The sequence below is a fragment of the Triticum aestivum genome, chromosome 3A (genome assembly GCF_018294505.1).
Source record: "Triticum aestivum cultivar Chinese Spring chromosome 3A, IWGSC CS RefSeq v2.1, whole genome shotgun sequence".
NCBI lineage: Eukaryota > Viridiplantae > Streptophyta > Magnoliopsida > Poales > Poaceae > Triticum > Triticum aestivum.
In genome coordinates, this window is record NC_057800.1 from 363,615,162 (window position 1) to 363,633,333 (window position 18,172).

Sequence of the window (18,172 nt, forward strand, 5' to 3'; positions counted from 1 at the left end):
TGCAGGGTATACTGCTACACTTGCATGCCATTCGGACTATGCAACGTAGGAGCGACCTTCCAGTGGCTGATGCACATCGCCTTGGGGCGGCAGCTCGGGAGAAACAATGAAGCCTATGTCGACAACATTGTGGTGAAGTCTCGGGAGGCGAGAACTTTGATTCAAGACCCAGAGGAGACCTTCGCGAGCCTGCGCCAGGTGGACTTGCGGCTCAACCTGGAGAAATGCGTGTTTGGTGTCCCTTCCGGCAAGCTCCTGGGCTTCCTCATGTCCCACAGGGGGATTGAGGCCAACCCAGAGAAGGTCAAGGCAACCGAAGACATGAGCCCACCACAAACCCTCAAGGAGATGCAGAAGCTTGCAGGCTGCGTGACTTCGCTGGGGCGCTTCATCTCCAAGTTGGGGGAGCGTGCCTTGTCGTTCTTCAAGATGATGAAGAAGAAGGGTTCGTTCGAGTGGACCCCCGAGGCCGACCTGGCATTTGAAGACCTCAAGAGATACTTGACCAGCCCGCCGGTGATGGTGGCGCCTCATCCTCTCGAGCCCTTGGTACTCTACCTATCTGCCACACCCCACTCCGCCAGCGCGGAGCTGGTGGCCCTCAGAGAGGAGCGCCAGGTCAAGGGCCCGCCAAATGGAGCCACCAAGCCGGATGAGGCAACGCAACACCAAGGCGATGCTCCTGAGACTCCTGAGACCATGGCTTCCTCAGCTGGTCATCAAGCCCCTGAAGCTAGGGACCCACAGGAAATACCTCAGCCCCCGGGAGCCAAAAACTCTGTGAGCTCTCCCACCCTCGTTGAGCACCCAGTGTACTTCCTCAACATAGTGCTACGAGATGTGAGAGCACGACACCCCATCCTCAGAAGCTCTTGCTCGTGCTCCTGGTGGCCTCACGTAAGCTGCGCCACTACTTCCAGGGTCACCCCATCAAGGTCGTTGTCGGATTTCGGGTTCTGGCAAAACCCTTGAGGTTCGAACACTGGGGTACGCACGAAGATCTCCCCCTCTCAAGCTCGCAAACTCAACGATCTCACGGCCTAGCTTCAACGGACCCAAAGAACACGAGACACAAGATTTATACTGGTTCGGGCCACCGTTGTGGTGTAATACCCTACCCAAGTGTGGTGTGGTGGATTGCCTCTTGGGCTGTGGATGAGCAGTTACAAGGGAAGAACAGCCTCCTGAGGAGAGGTGTTATTGTGCTTGGTGAGCTTGTGTGTTTTAAGATCGGGCCCTGATCCAAGGTGAGATGCCTCTACCCCAGATCCTCTCTCGACCCGTCCCCTTTCTATGGTGGCTAGTCCTATTTATAGTGGCCTTGGTCCTCTTCCCAAATATTGAGCTGGAAGGGGTCCCACAACGGCCAAATTCGAAGGGAGACAACTAGTACAAGTTATCCTGACAAAAGTAGTCTTCGCCTGCCAAAGGCTCTAGTGGTGACACCCTCTTGGGCTCCACGGTGACCTCCGTCCTGCCATTCTGCTGCTCTTGGTCTTTTTGCACCGATATGGAAACCTTTGCCTGATGCCTTGGAACTCCTCGGCTGCGCTTGCCTCTTTAGCACCAAAGAGGAAGCAAGGACACTGCGCTTGCTAGCGCCCGCCTGGTCTTGATCGTCATGGCTTACGTCAATGGAACCTCGCGAGGTTCGCCTTGCCTTGATCTCTCCGCCCCTCGTGAGCCAGCCTGGTGAGGCCGCCCCTGAGGAGGTCTTGCGTCGTCCGCCTCGTGAGGCTTGGCCCCTCGCGAGGGTCTTGGGTGTTTGCTGATGAAGATGGGCCGTATGGGGCTGCTGGAGGAGCCACGCTGCGGGCCGCAGGCAAGCAAGTCTGGGGACCCTTGTTCCCAGAACGCCGACAGTACCCCTGGTCCCAAGGCGCGTTCGGGCTTGGCATCGAGGCGAAGCCAAAGGGCTAGTGCAGAGCGCCGCGAGCCCCAACAGCCTGCGGCCTTGGTCGACGTGTGGCGACTGATTGGACGTGGGCGTCTCCGCTTCCCCATGCTGCCTCGGCAGCTGCCCGACTTGACGGGTCCTTGCTGCATGCAGGAAAAAGATCATTATTACTTTAGATCATGGAGGCCGGCGGTTGGCCTCCCCTTGGCTATAAATGGGAAGTGGGGGCGGAGCCCCCATTGCCCGTCTCTTCCTTGCTTCTCCCGCTTCTTCTTCTTCCTTGCTCCACCACCGGCAGTGACGCCCATGGCGCCTGTGAAGAGGCTCTCAGCCGCAGAGAAGGGGAAAGCTCGCCAGGAGGGGCCTGGCTCACTGCCGCCCAAGAGGGGCGCGGTTGCCCCCACAAGCACACTACGACCCCCGTCGCGGCCCCGCGCAGTCATGGTGGAGCCTCTTTGCGTGGTGGCAGCCGCCGAGCTCACGGCAGCCCCGTTGATGAGGTGAGGTGTGTCGTGGTTGCGTGGCCTCCCCAGCCATGCTTCCATTCAGCGGAGGTGATACCAGAGTTCATCGTGTGGTCGGAGAACCCGGTTGGCACCTGGCTTTAGCTTCCGAGGTTCTTCATCGGTGAACTATCGTCCGCAGGTCTAGGCGGTCTCTAGCTGCAGGCGGACGGTTGCTGAGCAAGGCTTCGTGGGTCACGGTGGAGATCTTCGCCATGGGCAATGCGGTCCTGGCCCGCGGCTGGCAAACGTTCACCTGCGCACACGGGCTGAGCAGGCGGTCCGCCCTCCACTTCAAGTACGACGGTGATGCAACCCTCTTTGTGAGGGTGTTTGGGGAAGATGGTCGCCGTGTCGGGTGCTGCCCCAAGGACAACGAAGGCAACGAGGTGCTCGGCCTTGGCGATGGTCGTGACGAGGAGGGTGGCGGGCCCGGCCATGCCTCGTCCAGCTACGCCCGCTTCGAAGGTGGCAGCGGGTCGGCTCGTCGCCGCGCTCCGATGAAGCGCGAGGAGGGGTCCAGCTGAGCTCAGGAAAGCGCCGCGAGCCCGTCCTTGTGACCTGCTACAGGAGCACATCCCGCTTTTGTTTCCTTCTTCCTTTCCTTCCTGCATTAGAGAAAGACAAGTATGGGGCCCCGTGGGGGCGTGCAACAAACTATGATTTCCAGGTTGTTATGTTATGTTTATCATTCATGTGTTGTGTTGCAATGTCATGATTTATGCATGCGCGTAGAATGACTTAGCTCGATGTGCCTGAAGTAGATCCCGCTTCGCGAGACACGCATTTCTCCGTACCTGACGAGGAGGAACTGCGAAAATTTGCTAGGGGATCCGTACCTAGTCCACGTCGTAGCAGCTTGCTGGCTAACCCACGTCACATGTGTATGGCCACGACCCAAAAATTTGCTAGGAGATCTGTACTGGTCCACGCCGTAGCAGCCTGCTGGCTAGCGCGCATCACCTGCGTATGGCCACGACCCAGCACCTCCTGTCACAATACCTGAGGGGCACGGTTTGAGGGGGGTGCGTCAGCTTGCGGCTCGAACGAGGGTGCCTCGCGAAAAACAGACATAACACTCACGAGGGCCCGAGGGGCACCTATCCAGCCCCCTCGCGGGGGACGCGAGAGAGGGTACAGGTCAAACAAAGAATCGAAGGCAGAAACAGGGGCAGAATCGAAGGAACAAAATCAACAAGCAACACCAGAAAGCAAATTTCAATTAAAGAAGGGCAAGCCAACTGCAGAAAGCAAATGAAAAGCCGCGTCCGGCACCTAGTCTAGTCTTCTTGTCTTCTCACCAGCGCGGAGCTAAGTGCTGCCACTAGTCGTGGGAGGGAGCCCCCGAGGCCCGAGGGCGGCACTCCTGAGACTTCGGGGCATGTACAGCCCCACTCATTATTATGTGAGAGTGTCAGGAGCAGAGATTCTTCACAGGCACTGGGCCTTGCTTCACATGCACTGGGCCTTGCTTCACATGCACCGGGCCTTGCTTCATGGGTAGAAGTTCCTGAGGTGCTGGATGTTCCAGGCGTTCTGGATGGGGACCCCGTCCTGCATCTCCAGGCGAGCGGCGCTAGGCCTGGAGACGTGGGCGACCCGAAACGGGCCTTCCCACATGGGCGAGAGCTAATGCAGCCCTTCCCTGGAGAGCGCCCGCCTCAGGACAAGGTCACCCACCTCGAGCATCCTGGAGCGGACGCTGCGGTAGTGGTACCGCCGCAGCGCCTGCTGGTACCTCGCAGCTCGGAGCAAGACTTCATGGCGGCGTTACTCCCCCAGCACGAGATCCATCCCCCACATGGCGTCCTGCCGTGTTTAATCAAACGCGAGGACCCGCGCGGAGCGATGCTTGACCTCGTGTGGGAGAACCGCTTCTGCTCTGTAGACGAGGAAGAACGGGGTTTCGCCTATCGGCCTAGTGGCGGTGGTGCGGATGGACCACAACACGGACTGGAGATCGTCGTGCCAGCCCCTGCCGTAAGCCTCAAGCTTCTTCTTGAAGGTCCTAGTCTTGAGACCCCTCAGGACCTCCGCGTTGGCGCGTTCGGCCTGGTTGTTGCTCCTGCGGTGTGCCATGGAGGCGTTGCAGATCTGCGTTCCAAGGTTAGCACAATATGTTTTGAAGAGATTGCTAGGGAACTATGAACCGTTGTCGGTGATGATGCGATTAGGGACCCCAAATCGGCTCACAATGCCTTTGATGAACTTGACTACTGACCCGGCCGGGATGGTGCGGACGGCTTCCACTTCCGCCCATTGGTGAACTTGTCGATGGCGATGTAGAGGTAGCGGTAACCTCCAGGCGCTCGAGGGAATGGACCCAGGATATCCAGCCCCCAGACCACGAATAGCCATGAGAGCGGGATAGTCTGGAGGCCCTGAGCCGGCTGGTGGATCTACTTGGTGTGGAATTGGCAAGCCTCGCAGGACTTCACCAGCTCGGCTGCGTCGTTGAGCGATGTGGTCCAATAGAACCCGTTGCGGAAAGCCTTGCCGACCAAGGTCGCGACGACGAGTGGTGCCCGCAGTCTCCGCCATGTATGTCAGCCAGCAACTCCTTCCCCTGTTCCCTGGAAATGCATCGTATAGAAACAACATTTGGCAGCTTCCTGTATAGCTCATCGTCCTGAATGCACTATGTCATAGCCTGCCGGGCCACACGTTTCGTGTCTTCCTCCTTCTCTGGCAGCATGCCTTGTGCCAGGTATGCCTTGAACTCTTCGATCCAGCACCCCTCCTGAGGCTCGAGTGCTAAGAGGAGGCGCGCTCCCGAGGCCAGGCCGCAGGCGGGGGCTCCCGAGGCTAGTGGCTGAGGGAGCTCCTCCTGAGGCAGCGCTGGCGCCGTAGGCTGAGGTGCTGCTGAAGGCTTGAAGAGTCGTTCCTCGAAGACACCAGGTTCTTGGGGCAACCGCTTGGATGCTCTTCTGGCGATGTCATCAGCCTCTTGGTTGGTGCCACGTGGCACATGCTGCAGCTCTAGGCGCAGGAACTGCTTCTGCATTTTGCGTACCTTCGCGAGATATGCTTCCATGTGCTCGTCCTTTGGCTCATACACCTTGTTGGAGAAGTTGACGAGGAGCTACGAGTCTCCCTTGATGGTGAGGCGCTTCACTCCCAGGGCTGCCGCCTCCTTAAGGACGGTGATGAGGCCCTCGTACTCTGTGATGTTGTTGGAGACCTTCTCGCCCCGCTGGAAGCAGAGCTGCATGGCATAGTACAGCTTGTCCTGAGTGGGCGAGATGAGTACGGCTCCAGCCCCCGCGTCCTGGCGCCCGAACGCGCCATCGAAGTACAAGACCCAGCCGTCTGGTGCTTCATTCCTTGGTGATAGGGGTCAGTTCTCGCCTGCTTCAAGCTCCGGTGTATCGGTCCATTCCGCCACAAAATCGGCAAGCGTTGCGCCCTTGATGATCCTGGTTGTGCTGAACTCCAAGTCAAACACTTGCAGCTCAATGTTCCATTCGGCGACCCTCCCCGCAGCATTGGGGCTCCTGAGCACTCTCTCCAGCGGGTAGGCTGAGACGACCTTGATGGGGTGACCCTAGAAGTAGTGGCACAGCTTATGCGAGGCCACCAGGAGCGCGATCTAGAGGTTCTAAGGCATGGGGTATCGTGCTCTCGCATCTCGCAGCACCGTGCTGACGAAGTATACCGGGTGCTAGACAAGGGTGGGAGAGCTGACGGAGTTTTCGGCTCCCGGGGACTGAGGTGTTTCCTGTGGATCTCCAGCTCCTGTAGCTTGACGACTAGCCGGTCCAGCCGATGCTTCAGGAACATCGTCTTGGCGTTGTGCAGCCTTATCCGGCTTGGTAGCTTCATCTGGCGAGCCCTTGACTTGGGGCCCCTCTCTGAGGGCCACCAGCGCCGCGCTAGTGGAATGGGGTGTGGCAGACAGGTAGAGTACCAAGGGATCGCGAGGACGAGGCGCCACCATCACCGGCGGGCTGGTCAAGTATCTCTTGAGGTCTTGAAATGCTAGGTCGGCCTCGGGGGTCCACTCAAACAGACCTTTTTTCTTCATCAGCTTGAAGAACGGCAAGGCACACTCCCCCAACTTGGAGATGAAACACCCTAGCGAAGTCATGCAGCCTGCAAGCTTCTGCGTCTCTCTGAGGTTTTGTGGTGGACTCATGTCTTCGATTGCCTTGACCTTCTCCGGGTTGGCCTCAATCCCTCTGTGGGATACGAGGAAGCCCAGCAGCTTGTCGGAAGGGACACCAAACACACACTTCTCTGGATTGAGCCGCAGTTCCACCTAGCGCAGGCTCGCGAAGGTCTCCTCCAGGTCCCGAATCAAAGTTCTTGCCTCCTGAGATTTTACCACAATGTCGTCGACGTAGGCCTCGGCGTTCCTCCTGAGCTGCCGCCCCAAGGCGACGTGCATCACCGCTGGAAGGTTGCTCCTACGTTGCGCAGTCCCAATGGCATGCAAGTGTAGCAGTATACCCCGGATGGGGTCAAGAAATCTCTCTTTTCCACATCTTCCGCTGCCATCTTGATCTAGTGGTATCCTGATAACGCATCAAGGAAGCACAGCAGGTCACACTCCGTGGTGGAGTCAACAATCTGGTCAATGCGCGGCAGTGGAAACGGGTCCTGAGGACAGGCCTTATTGAGGTTGGTGAAGTCGACACACATGCGTACCTTTCCTCCTTTCTTCGGCACAACAACTGGGTTTGCCAGCCACTCCGGGTACCGGACCTCGCGAATGATACATGCTGCCTCCAGCTTGCGGGTTCTCCTGAACGATGAAGGACTGCTTCTTCGTGGACTGTCGCCTCGCCTTCTTCTTCACTGGGCGCACATTGGGGCACACCCTGAGATGATGTTCAATTACTCCTCTCGGGACCCCAACTAGCTACTTGGGCTCCCAGGCGAATACTTCCTTGTTCGCTCGCAGGAAGTCCACCAACTCCTTCTCTTGAGCTGGGGCAAGGTCGGTGCCTATGATAGAGGTAGCGCTAGAGGCCCCATCCACGTCGACCGGTATCTGCTTCGTCTTGGCTTGACCTTGGGTGAACAGCTGCTTCTTCTTGGTCGGCGCAGCCCCCTTGGCCCTGGGCATGGCCTTGTCGGCCGGGCAAGCTACCTTCGTGGCCCTTAAGGCTAGCTTGAGGGCCGCCACAGCTTCCTTGGTGTCCCCGGCCACGGTAAGTATGCCATTGCTTCCTGGTATCTTCATGAGGTTGTAGGCAGGATGGGTCGCAGCCATGAACTAGGCTAGCGCTGGGTACCCGAGGATGGCATTATACAGCAAACGATGTGGGCGATGTCAAAGTCGATTAGCTCGGTGCGGTAGTTGTCGCACGTGCCGAAAGTCACGGGGAGACGGATTTGCCCCAGGGGATTGGAGGAGCCACCGCCGACTCCGGAGAAGGACCGGCTGGGGCGGAGCCGCTCGAGCGGTAAGTGAAGAAGACTGAAGGCCTCCACAGAGAGCATGTTTAGGCCGGCACCGCCATCGATGAGAGTCTTGGTGACGGCTACACTGCAGATGGTCGGCGTGCAAAGCATTGGAAGCACACCTGAGCCGACGGTGTTGACTGGGTGATCTCATGAGTCGAAGATCAGGTCGGCCTTAGGCGCTGCTCACCCCGGGGGAGCCCCCTTCCACGTGGAGGCGGCGCTAATCTGGCGAAAGAACCGCTTGATGTGACAGCCCGTGGGTGGCACTTGCGAGCCACCGAGGAGAGACGTGACGACCGGGGGCGCTGGTCCCCCGAAGCGCGCGATGGAGAGGTCGTGCAGCTCCTCCCAAGAGGCAACAGGAGATTCTAGCGGATGGAGGAGCCAAGCACGCGGCACGCCGGCGAGAGCCATCAGGAACCAATTGGCCATGTGTAACACCCAGAATGCGGCTATATCTCCCACGTGTCGGGGAACGACTTAGAGGCATAGCCGCATGGTAGGTTTGTCTCAAGAGGGGTAATATTCACACAATCCCATGAACTGAATAAGAAAGGGATAAAGAGTTGGCTTACAATCGCCACTTCACACAAATACAAGTTAAACATACATCATCCATAGTACAATCAAGGTCCGACTATGGAACCAAAATAAAAGAAGAAAACCCCAAATGCTAGATCCCCGATCGTCCCAACTGGGCTCCACTACTGATCAACAGGAAATGGAATAAAACAACGATCAAGATCTTCATCGAGCTCCCACTTGAGCTCAGTTGCGTCACCCGCACTGGTATCATCGGCACCTGCAACTGTTTGGAAGTATCTGTGAGTCATGAGGACTCAGCAATCTCACACCCGCGAGATCAAGACTATTTAATCTTATGGGTAGGGGAAGGTAGTGAGGTGGAGCTGCAGCAAACACTAGCATATATCGTGGCTAACATACGCAAATAAGAGCGAGAAGAGAAGCAACGCAATGGTCGTAAACTAGAAGTGATCAAGAAGTGATCCTGAAACTACTTACGCACAACCATAACACAAGAACCGTGTTCACTTCCCGGACTCCGCCGAAAATAGACCATCACGACTATACATGCGGTTGATGCATTTTAATTAAGTTACGTGTCAAGTTCTCTACAACCGGACATTAACAAATTCCCATCTGCCACATAACCACGGGCACGGCTCTTGAAAGTTTAAACCCTGTAGGGGTGTCCCAACTTAGCCCATCACAAGCTCTCACGGTCAACGAAGGATATTCCATATCCCAGGAAGACCCGATCAGACTCGGAATCCCGGTTACAAGACATTTCGACAATGGTAAAAAAAGACCAGCAAGACCGCCCAATGCGCCGACATCCCGATAGGAGCTGCACATATCTCATTCTCAGGGCATCACCAGACGAGACATCCTACGAGTAATACCAAACCTCAAGTTTCCCTGAGGTGGCCCCGCAATCTACTCGGTTCGGACCAACACTTACAGAAGCACTGGCCCGGGGGGTTAAAATAAAGATGACCCTCGGGAGCGCGACTCCCAAGGGAAAAGTAGGTGGTGGTGAGGCAAAAGTAAAACCAAGGTTGGGCCTTGCTGGAGGAGTTTTATTCAAAGCGAACTGTCAAGGGGTTCCCATAACACCCAACCGCGTAAGGGACGCAAAATCAAGGAACATAACACCGGTATGATGGAAACTAGGGCGGCAAGAGTGGAACAAAACACCAGGCATAAGACCGAGCCTTCCACCATTTACCAAGTATATGGATGCAATAATTAAATAAGAGATATTGTGATATCCCAACATATCCAAGTTCCAACATGGAACAAACTTCATCTTCACCTGCAACTAGCAAAGCTATAAGAGGGGCTGAGCAAAAGCGATAACATAGCCAAACAACGGTTTGCTAGGAAAAGGTGGGTTAGAGGCTTGACATGGCAATATGGGAGGCACGATATAGCAAGTGGTAGGTATCACGGCATAGCAATAGATCGAACAACTAGAAAGCAAAGATAGAAGTGATTTCGAGGGTATGGTCATCTTGCCTGAGATCCCGCAAGGAAGAAGAACGAGTCCATGAAGAAGACAAACGGACGTAGTCAAACGAATCCTCACAACTCCGGAACGAAACCAAAGCTAACGAGAGAAGCAACCCAGAAAGAAGCAAGCAACATAGTAAACAACCATCACATAAACATGGCATGATGCACAACCAAGTATGATGCATGTCCGGTTTAATGAGGCATGGCATGGCAAAATGCACAAGCAAAACTACAAGTTAAGTGGAGCTCAATATGCAACGAGTTGCATATTGACAAAACACCACAACAATTATTTAGTTCTCCCCGTTTAAGTACTCGACAAAATTAAATGTTGGTTAGCATGGCAAGGGGTGAAGCATACATAAACTAACTATATAATCAAGTTTAAATGAGGCCGGAAACAACAAACAACAATTCCAGAAAATCCTCATGAGCATATATTAGATTTGGTACTGTTCTGTCTTAATGCATATTTTAGAGTTGTTAAACATGAAACATGAGTGCACCATGTTAACTAGGCATTTTTCTACCCCCTTTACATATAAAGTTTGTTAAGTTTGGAGCTATGGTTATTTAGTTATGAAATAAAGCATTTTAGCATGGCATAGGAGCAAATCAATGCAAACAGCAGTTTAAACATTTTTAACATAGATGAAAGTGGCAAAATATTAATCTACACAAAATTCTAAGCATTTTTCATATTTAAATCATTTTAATCCGAAGCACAGTTTGAGAGTTATTATATGCATGAACAGCAGGGGGTTTTCTGCAAAATTGCTCTCTCTGGAAAATAGGAGAAACGTTCTATGGGAAAACACATGAAACGGGCCGTATCTGTTGGCCCAATAGAGCATAGAGGGTTTCGGGTGGCTGCTCACATTGGCCATGGGCCGTTCGGTGGAGGAGGGAGGCCGGCACGGCGCTGGGCCTTTCCAGCAGCAGGCCGCCTATAGCACTGCATGTGTGGTTGGCCTGGTCAACGCGTGGCCGACGCGCTGGAGTGGCTCGAGGCAGGGGCGTCTTCCTCCTGCTCGACTGTAGAAGCAGAGGCGGGGCAGGGAGCCTGCAGCGGCGCGAGGAGGGACTTGGCGCGGCGCTGGAGAGGAGGCAGGCTGGATCGAGCGGGCACGCTGGACCTTGGTCAACACAACCACGAAGCAGAGGAGGCAGGGGATCAAAGCTGACGCGCCTCCTTTGCCTGCTCGAAGCAGAGGTGAGGCCACGGCGCCGCTGGGTCTGGCGATAGGAGGTCGGGGATGGCTTCTTCTGGCGGGATACGAGGCCATGGCTGCTGGCGAGGCAGCTTCTCCCCGTCCGGCAAGGCGACAGGAGCGCGAGAACGACGGATCTCGACGGCGGAGAGGTGTAGAGCGGCGCTCGAGCAGCAAGGTGGCGGAACTTGCGGGGTGAATCGGGCGAGGCTGCAGATGGTCGTGGAGGTCGGGAACGGGCGCGGCGATGGCGAGGATCTCTCCAACGAGGCAGTGCCAGGTCCAGTGGTAGGGGCTTTCATGGCGGCTCCATGGTACCTGAGACAGAGAAGGAAAGGATCGGGCATGAGAGAGAGGGAGGAGGAAGGAAGGAAGAGGAGAGGAGAAAGGCGCAATGGGGAACGGAGCTCATCTGTTGGTCCGGCAACTCGGACCTTTGCCAGACGCGGGTGCGGGGTTCCGGGCGAGCACCTGCTCGGAAGAGGATCGAGGAGGCTTGCGAGGTTGGGGATTTGGTGGATCGAGGGGAGGAGATGGATTGGGGGACAAGGGAGAATGAGCAGAGGAGGGGGCTTGCTGGTTGGGTGAGAAAGAATCTGGGAGGATCCCGAGGAAGATGTATTGGACTGGTGGCGGCGGAGGGATTCGGAGGATGGGACAGCTCTCCTCAAAATTAGGGTTATACTCATATTTATAGCTGTGGGTTAGATTAGGGGCTATCTCGTCCCTCCGATCCAAATCGGACGGTCAGGAAAAATAGGCTAGGGAGTCCAAATAAGAAAATGGTGATATTTTAGGGATGTTTGGGGATGATCCGGACCAAACAGTGGCGACTGTCTGGGTTGGGTCCGGGACAGCTTTCGGACATGCGCGCGAGGAGGGCCGCAGGCTGACGAGAGAGGTTAAGTTGGGCCTGGCGGTCAGTGGTAGTGGGTTGTGCGGAAAGCCTTGGGCTGAGAGAAGAGAAGAGAGAGACCCGGCAACTGTTTTCGGAGACCGACAACGTCCGACGTTTGACCAACTATACTGCCGCTATAGTTATCCGTTGGGGCGTCAAACGGACTCCGAATGCGATGAAACTTGGCAGGCAGCCTACTGACAACATAACAACACCGCATGCCAACTTTCATCCCATTCCGAGAACATTTTTCTGGCCACTTATAAAATAATATTTCGGACATGCCACGGGAGCGTGCGAGTGTGTCTGGGCTCAGAACGGACAACGGAAGGAACGGGGAGACCGGGATGGACGCAAGTTTCGAAAACATGCAGATGCAATGCGGATGATGACATGGCAAGATGCAACACGCAAGCGAATGACAAGGCAACAACAGCGAAAAACTAGAAGACACCTGGCGCATCGGTCTCGGGGCGTCACAACACTCCACCCCTACAAGAGGATCTCGTCCCGAGATCTAGGATGGCACCGGAGGGAAACGAAAGAGGAAGAGAAGGGGTAAAACTAAGTTGCTTCTTTGACAAACAAGTGAAACCAAAGAACCTTGTGAGGTTGAAAAAATTGAAAGAAAGAATACAACAAAGATGAACAAAGTCGAAAACATTCCGTTAGAAAAGAGGAACAAAGAACATTGCAAAAAACCTTGAGGTTAAGTGCCAAGATAGATATTGAAACCACTCCGGTTAAAACAAGATAGAGAAGGAATAAGAATGATATAATTTGGACAGCACTCTGACTGTAAATAGAAGGAATCAAACTTGATCTTGACAAGATGTGAGGATACTTGATGAAATCAACAACACACTGCCTCCGGAACTATTGAAAGAATGGCACAAGGGGTAAGAAAGATTCCAGACAGCACTCCGATTGAGAAGGGAGGCAAAACTTGATAAGATGAAAGAACTTGAATGAAGGACACGACACTCCGGTTGAATGGATAAGCAAAAGGAAAGAACATGATCTTTACAAAATGAGATGATGGGTCGAAGAGAGTTACATCACAATACCTTCGGAACAAATGAGTGGAATGAAAAGAACGGAGAAGAGAGCATCAACTTCCACCATGAATGAACATGAAGGAGCCTTCCTGCGAAGAAGGGTTGAACGGAGTTGTTGGAAAATCAACAACAAAAAGAATAAGCTTGTAGTGGCCTTATGGAAAACGTCTCAAAATTATGAGGTGAAATTCTGCCACTAATGGAAACGACAGATTGGATTGATATCAACAAGGAGACGAGAAACTTATTTCACCGGGAGGATAAATGAAGAACTAGGGTCGTTTATAAGCACCATAAATAGCAACAATCCTTAGGGAAAGCTATAGGTCAAATATAACCCAAGATAACTCCAATGAAGAGATTGATGGGTTGCAAAGGATCTCATGAACGAACTAAAAATGATGGTTTTAAAATATGTCAGTCCAGACAACTTGTGAATGATGAAACACGAAGAGAAATTGTCAAGAGTGACATAACACCACCTCAAAAGATAAGAAAGAAAGAATTGCACTTCGGAATGCAAGATGAAGAGCGCTTGAACTCCTCAAAACAAGACATGTGTTGAGCACCATGTTTATTTTAGAGTAAAGCTTGATGGATCTTAACTCCGAGAGGAATCTTGAAGAACAATTAAAGAATGAAAAGAATCCTTGATGAGCCACCATGTTGATCCTCCAGGAAGAAATCCGGTAATAAAAGAATGATCAACCAGAAGTGAAGGATTAAAAGAATAAGATTGAAGCCTTGCAATGATTGGATGGATCTTCGTGATGATATAATTGAAATAGCTTGGAGCTCCGGAAACAAAAGATGAACAACTTAGCACCGACAAATTGATATCATGAACGAACTCTGGAAGAAAAGAATTGAATCACCTCAAAGAAAACAAGAATAAGATTTATCGTATGTTTATCCTTCATCAACTTAACTTGATGACAAGCAACGAATTTGGCATACTACTTATTCTCGTAGAAAGCATTAAGAGAGATATAGCACAATCTTAAGAAAAGACTTCAACGATCCGCCGGTAAGATTGGAAAGAACAAATGAATTGATACAATAACAACGAAAGAGAATTCTTGAACGAACCACCGTAAGGATTGAAAATGAACGAAGATACTTGAGTGAATCACGATGCAAGAGAACGAAGAGATCGCGAACTAATTAGAGAATACTTGAATGGTGCACTGGTAAGATTTGTAGAACAATAGCTACACGCTGAGAATGAATAATTCTGAGGTGATGGGATCCACAGAATCAAATTGAAAAGACTCTTGAATAGCTCCGGATGTGTGAAAAGAATATCTCACAATCGAAAATAATTGTGAGGATGGCATCAAGCTTGAACTACACATCTTTAAGAGAACGGATAAGATTTGGAGGAAAAACTCTTCTTCGGTCTTCAAATGTTGAGAATGACGATGAGAAACACCACCACTAATTATTGAGGCACTCCGGAATGAAGAATAGAAAGGTTGAACCAATGATGAAAAGAATTTGAAAGATCTTGGAGAAAGACATTTGACTGATGACAATTCATTCTTACATCAAACTTTGAAATGAATTTGAAAATAACTCCGGAAAAATCAGAAGAGTCCAGGTAAGATCCTGGGAAAAGACATGTGGGTTAGGGCCCACTTAAAAGATACACCGTTGAACGATTTAAAAGAAAGATTGCATCGTTTGAATTAAAATGGCTTGAATGAGAGAACAACCTCGAAAACTAGCTTGTATTGATTAAGAATGGAAGCACTAATCTTCCGAGATATCTTTGGCACGACGGAACAAATGGAAAACGAGAGGTGAATGATTAAGAGGTGCACCGGCATAAGAAAGCACTTGACACGAGAAACGGATATGATCGACAAAGCTTGACTAAAATCCACCGGAGAAGAAAGAGAACAAAGAATGATGAACTAGAAGCTCCGTTAGAATCTTCATCAGAATCACCGGATAAGAACATTGACAGAAAAGAATGCAGAGACTTCCCATCAATAAAAGGATACTTGGATAAGAAATCAGAGTCCTTGAAGGAAAAAGGGTGGGAGGGCGGGAAAACAAAGGCAACTTGGGCAGATGGAATCAATACCATCGAGAAAACTTAGGGTTGATCTTTGAGGATGTTGAAATGATCAGATCCACTTGAAGAGAAGCACGCCGGTTGGAAAAGAATTAACATGACAACCTCGATGATAAAGAAGGATTGGTATTCACATAGCAGTATGAGAACACCGCTTAGGAAAAGGTATGGAATCAACATTTGACATTGAAGCAACTCGAATACCACAACCAAAACAAAAACACAGGATTGGCTTGCAAAATAAGCCGGAAACAAACATATGATAGATCCCATATCATATCATGTGTCTGTTGGAAAGATATCCTACGAGATACTTGAATTCCCACTTATAAACTCCTGAAACTTTCTGGTTATGCAATCAGGTGTTGGGGATACAGGGGAAGCATAATATCTCACCCAAAACTAGCAAATCCTACATCCAGTTGTATCCATCCTTCAACACATAACCAAGAAACCTTCGGAAATCGTTTACCTCAACCTTCAAAAAGCATCTATTATGCGAGTTATGGCAATACTCCCGAACTACCACCCTAGTACTGGGTGGCGTCGAGGTTATCTCACCAACAACTGCATAAAAGAGATTTTTTATGTCGGCGAACTCAGGTATTCTGGAACTGCAATGATAAAATTGTGACGAGAACACCTCGGAGCTCAACTCCCCGGGACACTGCCACAACCCCTAAATGTCAGGAGGCACCAAGAACAATGTTCTCGTCACAAGAATATCGGAACGATTCCAAGATACCCGTGTGATCCTAAAAAATCATGAAATTTGAGGAGAGAAAAGTCAAAACTTCTACGTCAGGAGGCCTCACCAGAGTGACGAAGGGACTGGGGAGTAAAAAGAATCCTACTCTCCTATATATATAATCCTAAGACTCAAAACATTTTGTTCTAGACTCAACAACGTCAGTGATTCGATCAAGCAGGGGGCTCCTAAGTCGGGGATGGCTCTGATTACCAACTTGTAACACCCACAATGCGGCTATATCTCCCACGTGTCGGGGCACGACTTAGAGGCATAGCCGCATGGTAGGTTTGTCGCAAGAGGGGTAATCTTCACACAATCCCATGTACTGAATAAGAAAGGGATAAAGAGTTGGCTTACAATCGCCACTTCACACAAATACAAGTTAAACATACATCATCCATAGTACAATCAAGGTCCGACTACGGAACCAAAATAAAAGAAGAAAACCCCAAATGCTAGATCCCCGATCGTCCCAACTGGGCTCCACTACTAATCAACAGGAAACAAAATAAAACAACGATCAAGATCTTCATCGAGCTCCCACTTGAGCATGGTTGCGTCACCCGCACTGGTACCATCGGCACATGCAACTGTTTGGAAGTATCTGTTAGTCACGAGGACTTGGCAATCTCACACCCGTGAGATCAAGACTATTTAAGCTTATGGGTAGGGGAAGGTAGTGAGGTGGAGCTGCAGCAAGCACTAGCATATATGGTGGCTAACATATGCAAATAAGAGCGAGAAGAGAAGCAACGCAACGGTCGTAAACTAGAAGTGATCAAGAAGTGATACTGAAACTACTTACGCACAACCATAACACAAGAACCGTGTTCACTTCCCGGACTCTGCCGAAAAGAGACCATCACGGCTACACACGAGGCTGATGCATTTTAATTAAGTTACGTGTCAAGTTCTCTACAATCGGACATTAACAAATTCCCGTCTTCCACATAACCGTGGGCACGGCTCTCGAAAGTTTAAACCCTGCAGGGGTGTCCCAACTTAGCCCATCACAAGCTCTCACGGTCAACGAAGGATATTCCATATCCCAGGAAGACCCGATCAGACTCGGAATCCCGGTTACAAGACATTTCGACAATGGTAAAACAAGACCAGCAAGACCGCCCGATGCGCCGACATCCCGATAGGAGCTGCACATATCTCATTCTCAGGGCAACACCGGATGAGACATCCTACGAGTAAAACCAAACCTCATGTTTCCCCGAGGTGGCCCCGCGGTCTACTCGATTCGGACCAACACTTAGAGAAGCACTGGACCGGGGGGGTTAAAATAAAGATGACCCTCTGGAGCGCGACTCCCAAGGGAAAAGTAGGTGGTGGTGAGGCAAAAGTAAAACCAAGGTTTGGCCTTTCTGGAGGAGTTTTATTCAAAGCGAACTATCAAGGGATTCCTATAACACCCAACCACGTAAGGAACGCAAAATCAAGGAACATAACACCGGTATGACGGAAACTAGGGCGGCAAGAGTGGAACAAAACACCAGGTATAAGGCCGAGCCTTCCACCATTTACCAAGTATATAGATGCATTAATTAAATAAGAGATATTGTGATATCCCAAATATCCATGTTCCAACATGGAACAAACTTCATCTTCACCTGCAACTACCAACGCTATAAGAGGGGCTGAGCAAAAGCGGTAACATAGCCAAACAACGGTTTGCTAGGAAAAGGTGAGTTAGAGGCTTGGCATGGCAATATGTGAGGCATGATATAGCAAGTGGTAGGTATCGCGGCATAGCAATAGATCGAACAACTAGCAAGCAAAGAGAGAAGTGATTTCGAGGGTATGGTCATCTTGCCTGAGATCCCGCAAGGAAGAAGAACAAGTCCATGAAGAAGACAAACGGACGTAGTCGAACGAATCCTCACAACTCCGGAACGAAACCGAAGCTAACGAGAAAAGCAACCCAGAAAGAAGCAAGCAACATAGTAAACAACCATCACATAAACATGGCATGATGCACAACAAAGTATGATGCATGTTTAGTTTAATGAGGCATGGCATGGCAAAATGCACAAGCAAAACTACAAGTTAAGTGAAGCTCAATATGCAACGAGTTGCATATGGACGAAACACCACAACAATTATTTAGTTCTCTCCCGTTTAAGTACTCGACAAAATTAAATGTTGTTTAGCTTGACAAGGGGTGAAGCATACATAAACTAACTATCTAGTCAAGTTTAAATGAGGCTGGAAACAACAAACAACAATTCTGGAAAATCCTCATGAGCATATATTAGATTTGGTACTGTCCTATCCTAATGCATATTTTAGAGTTTTTGGACATGCAAGATGAGTGCACCA